The sequence below is a fragment of the Malania oleifera genome, chromosome 10 (genome assembly GCF_029873635.1).
Source record: "Malania oleifera isolate guangnan ecotype guangnan chromosome 10, ASM2987363v1, whole genome shotgun sequence".
Lineage (NCBI taxonomy): Eukaryota > Viridiplantae > Streptophyta > Magnoliopsida > Santalales > Ximeniaceae > Malania > Malania oleifera.
In genome coordinates this window covers 47,423,849-47,431,469 of record NC_080426.1, presented here as the reverse complement: position 1 = coordinate 47,431,469, position 7,621 = coordinate 47,423,849, and positions in this window count along the sequence as shown.

Here is a 7,621-nt window from a genome sequence, read left to right as displayed (position 1 = left end):
CTAGCGCTGGCAGCTATGGAGATTCAGCACCCGATCCTGATGGATCTGGAAAGACTTGATAGAGAATGATCCTCAGGAATTTATTGCCAACCTAGTGGTGCAACCTACATTGCAGGAAAGGATAAAAGTTGCTCAGGAAGAGGACCTAGAACTAGAAGAAGTAATAGCCAGAGTATGGGATGGTCAGGTAGAGGAGTTTAGTATTTCAGATGACGGAGCTTTGCGGTTCCATTCTAGATTATGCGTTCCTGCTAATGTTGATATTAGGAGGACCATCCTAGAGGAGACTCACAGATCTTTATACACAATTCATCCCAATAGCACGAAAATGTACAGAGATCTATAGGAGTCTTACTGGTGGTGTGGCATGAAGAAGGAGATTACTGAAAATGTAGCTCGGTGTTTGACGTGCTAGCAGATTAAAGCCGAGCACTAGAGGCTAGCGGGGCTGTTGCAACCACTTTTCATCCCAGAGTGGAAGTGGGATCACGTATCTATGGATGTTGTTTCGGGTTTGCCGTCGGCATCACATGGTCAGAATGCAATCTGAGTGATCGTGGATCATTTGAAAAAGACAGCCTATTTCCTTCCCATGAAGATCAACTACTCCATGGACAAACTGGCGGAGATTCATATTCAAGAGATAGTCCATTCTCACAGTAGTGTCAGATTGAGACTAGCTGTAACATCCTCAAAATTTTCACCGTTTTTTTTAATAATAAATTACTCCAATATTTGAATATAATGGGCACCCCTATGAAGCGAAAAACATAAATCACATAACCACATATACATGTATATACAATACCAGAATTCAGTATTTTCAACCATAGCTACATAATACATCTCTTTCTCTCTCTCCAGTGTTAACTACCTAAAAATACAAAACCCTACACAAAACTTACCCTATAACTAGGGTGACCAAGTGATCTCTATCAACGAGCCTGATTTGCTCACCTAGCTGGCTCACCTGAAAAATGTTAAAGTAATGGGGTGAGTCGACACTCAGTAAGTGGAAATATGCTATTATTAGTGTGTGACGACCGAGTCATAAAATTATAATAATAATATTTAAAACTGCATGATTTGGAAAATCTATAAAACACATGTATAAAAGCTTAAAACATTTGTATCATCTAAACTTTCTATCATTCATATTGTTATAACATACTACATACAATAAAAACTATAAAACTATATACATATATATATATATATATATATATATATATAACTGTGTTCTTTCCCTAGGACTCTGTGTGTCATGATTTGACCCCTCATGACAGGGTTGTGCGGCCCGTAGTCAGGACTTAACCTGGTCGGCCCTCCAGGTAAGTCATCATACTCTGCACTACCTTAGCTCGACCAAACTGCTTCCACTCCTAAGTCCGGGACTGGTTGCTACCTCGTCTAACCGGCCCCCTCTACCCAGCGTTCTGGGGAGCTGCATTCTCTCCTAGTATGGTTAGACGGTACCCACACATTATCTGAGATATGTGGTTGCACTCTATCTGTATATGGCAACGGTACCGTGCTATGTAAACTGTATTTGTCTGTATTGTCTCCACAGGGATCAGATACTATATAAGTACATCTATATATATATATACCTTTGTTGTTTTCATTATGTTTCCAAAATAACCATAACGCTATAATTTTGTACTGTAAATACTGTAAAATCTAAGTAACTGTAGCATCTCGATGCTATAACTGTATAATCTATTTTTATAAACTGTGTGTTATGGTATTCAAGAAAACATAGCATTCTGTAAAAACTATGATATACTGAATTGATTAAAATCTATATAAATATGTTTGTTAATCATCTGTGAATAATTGTATATACATGCTATATAACATGATATGCTGAAGTACTGTATAAATTTTACATCAGGCAAATATCTACTGAGGCCACACAACATTAAAACATTCGTTCTATAGAAACTACATAATAACTGGTATATATGTATCTATGAAAACTCTGTTAATATTCTTAAAACCCTAGCATAGCGTATTTCCCTTACCTTAACTTTGAAAAGCCCCTACTATATTCTGACCCTATACCCGCAGAGTTCTCCACTCAACACCCTGAAAATAAATTACCACAGAACAAAACATCAGTATTTCTTTGTGTATTGTATTTCTTATAACTGAGGGAAAGACAAATACTGAATAAAATGCCTTACCCTGAGATTGGGACGAAATCCAAGCCAACTCCACCAACGATTAGCTCCAGCAAACTTGCAGAGAACTTCGCCAGGAGCGTCGTGGTGGCTTCAGATCTTCGATCCAGCGAGAAAAAGGCCCGAAATCGAAAAGAAAAGGAGAGAGGGACGTAGAGAGAGATAGAGAAGAGGATTTCCTACGCTGAATTTAGTCTAAAATCCGAGTTTTCACTATTTATAGAGTCGGATTCGTCGACGAGACACGTCACCTCGTCAACGAGTCCTTTAATAATTTCATCGATGAACTTCCTCCCTTGTCGACAAATTTCAAACTATCCCAAAAACCCTTCTCGGTATTTTCTCGTTGACGAGGCGTGGCTTTGTTGACGAGGCCTACTTATGAGCTCGTTGACGTACTCCCTGTGTTCGTCAACGAGGCCCTGTGTAAAATTTCTAGGTTATTCCATCCAAAATGCAATGTCGTCGACGAAAGCAAGCGTGCCACCTCCTTCCATTTCTGTTTCCATTTCCCTCTCTCTTAAATATTTAAATATCATTATTTTTTGGGTCGTTACACTCGCATTTTACGTCACGATTTTGGAGGAGCTTATAAGAAGCTCTGGCGTCTCAGTTATCTTTTAGCACGACGTTCCATCATTAGATGGATGGACAGACTGAAAGGGCGATCTAGATATTAGAAGATATGATTCGAGCGTGCGTGCTAGATTTTAGGGGTAGTTGGACTCAGTTTATGCCACTGGTGAAATTTGCGTATAACAATAGCTATCAGCCTAGTATTGGCATGGAACCATTTGAGGCACTCTATGGAAGGATATGTCGTTCTTCTTTATATTGGGATGAGATGGGTGAGCGGCGAGTTGTGGGGCCAGAGTTAGTGCAGCAAGCTTATGATAAGGTTCGGCTCATCAGAGATAGAGTTAATGCAGCTCAGAGCTGGCAGAAGAGTTACGATGACACTCATCGCAAGAAATTGGAGTTCGATATTGGAGACCATGTGTTTTTAAAGATAGCTTCGTTAAAGGGTGTTATGAGATTTGGAAGGAAGGGTAAACTTAACCCTAAGTTTATTGGTCCGTTTCAAATTCTTGAAAAATTAAGGCCAGTTGCCTACATGTTAGCTTTACCACCTATTTTGTTCAGGATACATGATGTATTTCATGTCTCCATGTTGAGGAAATACGTCCCAGACCCCTCCCATGTAATTAGTTATAATGAATTAGAGTTCAGTTATTCACTAGCTTATGACGAGGTATTAGTGCAGATTCTAGACAAGAAAGAACCTAAATTGTGCAATAAGAAATTGTGCAATAAGAAGATTTCTTTAGTAAAAGTTCTGTGGAGAAATCATGCAATAAAAGAAGCTTCTTGGGAGCTCAAGGAACAGATAAGGTAGAAATATCCGCATTTGTTCAGTGAGGTTTATTTATAATCAAGAAAGTGTGAGTGGTTATGTAATATTTCTTTTGCAGGTCAGTCAATACATGTAGCAATTTTGTTAGTAGGTAATGTTTTGGTTGTGGGAGAATTTAATTTTATGTGTATATGTAATCTCTCAGAACTTTCAATGTAACCATGGTATTCCTTCACCACAAGTGGGGGTACGTAATAAAATAAGTAGACTACTTTTCTTTAAAGGATGGTGAATCGTACAGATAATAAATTTCGGGGATGAAATTTTTATAAGGAGGGGAGAATGTAGAGACCCGGTGAATTATATTAATTAAATAATAGGAGGAGGAGAGGAAAAGAAACTGAAATAGGAAATTCAGCAAAGTCTCATTAACGAACAGGCTTCTTGGGCTCATCGATGGAGACACGTGTCTCATCGACGAGAAGATACCAAGAAGGCTATTTTCAGACCTGAAATTCGTTGACGAACGATAAGTGTTCGTCGATGAAATTCATACATGGCCACGTCAACGAAGTGACGTGTCTCATTGACAAAGACACATGGCTAAGCCTTCTATTTAAGGCCAAAATGACCCTTTATGCGAGAGAAATTCTTTCTCTCAGCTCTCTCACTCTCTCTCCTGTACAGTTTCCTCCATTTCTTTCCAGAAATCCAGGCCAGTTTTCTGCCGGTTCAACAATCTGAAGCCACCACGCTATATCTGGAAAGTTTCTCTTCATTTATGCTAGAGTAGATCGTTGGTAGGGCTAACTTGGACACCATCCCAGATTCGGGGTAAGTTGCTTTTCCTAGGCTTTTTAATGGATATTTGGGATTTTTGGAATTGTAGAAAAGTAGTATTTGGAGAAATACTAAAGTTCTGTTTGGAAAAATGTTATTTTTAGGGTGTTGAGCTAAGAACCCAGTGGGTGCAGGGCTAGTTATTTTTGGGGCTTTCCAGTGGTCAGGTAAGGGAATATATTAAAGTAGTAATTTTACATGAAAATTATTATTATTTAATAGAAAATTAATTTTCAAAAAGCATGTATTATGTATGAGTATATTTGAGAAAATATATTTGGGAAAATACTACTGTTACAGAGGAATATGTTTTTAGTGTAAAAATGTCAAGAAATGTGATTTCAGAACAGAATTCATGATTTTATTCAGTTTGTGTGACATGAATATTATTTCACGTATATTGTATTGTGCTAAGTCATATTTATAATAGAGGCACATTTACAGTTATTTTTAGAAAAATCAGAGATATTATAGGGAATTATGATTTCAACACTTATGATAAACAATACATTTATTCAGATCAGTATGTACAATAGGTACGGCACAAGGCTGTGATTGATAGCCGGCGCAAGGCCGTATTTACTATGATATGTCATAATTCAGAGAAATGCTATCAATCTAGTTTTCATGTTAAACTAGTATATGTATATGTACTATATGTTATCAGAACGCGGATGGTAGTTTAGATCAGTATTCAGGGCACGGTATCGTAGCTATTCAATTCAGTTCAGACTTGTGCTACCACCCTTGCCAGTAGATGGGGTGAGAGATCGATAGTCGATGTGGCTTTAGTGTAGTGTTGTAGATGTCCCCCTGGTAGTCCAAATCAGGGTGGGGTGGGCCCATCGTACTTATAGACATATTTGCCTTGGCTGTGGTTGGCCAGCCATTATCAGGTCCCGCCTTCAGGCTGCACAACCCGTCATGGGGGGTAATACATGACATCAGTTAGCTATCCATCCTAGGTATATTTCAGTATTATCAGTTTTAGCAGAAAATTTTATAATAACAGAAAGTTAGTATGATTTAATATGCCTATGATTATATACCTATTACTCAGTTATTATATTACAGATTTTTACCAAGCATGTATCACGTACTGTTTATTTATTATAATATGAAAATATTCATGTTCCTACACAACTATATTTAGTTTATTTCCTTTACTGAGAGGTGTCTCACCCGAGCTTAAAAATATTTTAAGAAATCGAGACACACACACGGACCGAGCTTTGCGCTGTTAGGAGCAGTTTATACTACCCTGTTAGGAGGGTGAGTTTTGAACTAGGGTCAGTTGGTTTTTGATATGTGATCCTAGTGTTTATCTTTCAATGTTTTGGAGATTGTATATATATATATATACACAGAATTATTGTGGAATGTGAGAAGCTCTGGTACTATTATTATGGATGAATTTTATTTTACCGCTACTTAGGTGTCCGCTGTGTATGACATGTGTGTCCCCGTTACCCACGGGTACTGGTCGACTTCGCCATATCATTAGTTATTGGTATCAGGGTATTTAATATGATTGGTATGTAGTAAATCTAGCAGGTCGTTACAGGCATTACTTCCATGCTTTGTATACATTATGGGTCTAGCTTTTAAGATTTCAAAATCCTAATCATCTACTAGTAAAGGCTAGTGTGAGGACCCGTAATATTTCATATTTAAAATTCTCTGAGATCACCTGTAATAACTTGACTATTTTATATTATAATACTCACTGATATAGACAGCGAAAGACCTCAATGGCAAAATTACCAGAATACTAAACTATCACCTTATAAAATCAATATTCCCATATGGCACAATTAACCTCCTTAAAATTCTAAACTCACTATAATACAATTAAATTGATAACAACTATAAATAAAACCTTTTGTCCCACCCACGCTTCCCCTGCGCACCCTGATTTCTATTATACTCCTTATAGCTTCTGAGAAATATTAGATCATGATGGGGTGAGACACTTCTCAGTAAGATGGAATAAATTATTATCAGTGTGTAGCAGATGAGTTTCTAGTGTATCCTAAGCACATCCATTAAAAAATTAACTTTATCTAACAAATCATGTAAAACTATACTCACACCTTTATATTTTCAACTCATATTTCCTTCTCAAATCAAGCTTTGGTTTACTGAATTTATCTGTTTACATGAATCTACATATACGTGTTTTTTATATTGAGCATAAGCATTTGCGATCTGTAACTCATTCCTATATAATCAAGAGTACACATTTTCCTGGCTCAACAGAACACCATAAACATATTCAGTATCGTGGCTCAAAAGAGCACCATAAACATAATCAGTATCTTGGCTCAATAGAGCACCATAAACATAATCAGTATAGCAGCTCAAAAGAGCACCATAAACATAATCAGTATCGTGGCTCAATAGAGAACCATAAACATAATCAAGATCGCGGCTCAATAGAGCACCGTAAACATAATCAGTATCGCGGCTCAATAGAGCACCATAAAAATATTCAATATCACGGCTCAAAAGAGCACCATAAACATATTTTTGTATCGCGACTCAACAGAGCACCATAAACATAATCAAGATCGTGGCTCAACAGAGCACCATAAACATATTCAGTATTGCGGCTCAATAGAGCACCATAAACATAGTCAGTATCGCAGCTCAACAGAGCACCATAAACATATTTAGTATCGCGGTTCAAAAGAGCACCATAAACATATTTAGTATCACGGATCAATAGAGCACCATAAACATATTCAGTATCGCGGCTCAACAGAGCACCATAAACATATTCAGTATGACGGCTCAACAGAGCACTATAAACATAATTAGTATCACTGCTCAACAGAGCACCATAAACATAATCAGTATCGCGGCTCAACAGAGCACCATAAACATATTTAGTATCGCGGCTCAACAGAGCACCATAAACATAATCAGTATCGCGGTTCAACAGAGCACCATAAACATAATGAGTATCACGACTCAACAGAGCACCATAAACATATTTAGTATTGCGGCTCAATAGAGCACCATAAACATAATCAGTATTGCGGCTCAACAGAGCACCATAAACATAATTAGTATCGCGGCTCAACAGAGCACCATAAACATATTCAGTATCGCGGCGCAACAGAGCACCATAAACATAATCAGTATCGCAGCTCAACAGAGCACCATAAACATAATTAGTATCGCAGCTCAACAGAGCACCATAAACATATTCAGTATCTCGGCTTAACAGAGCACCATAAAC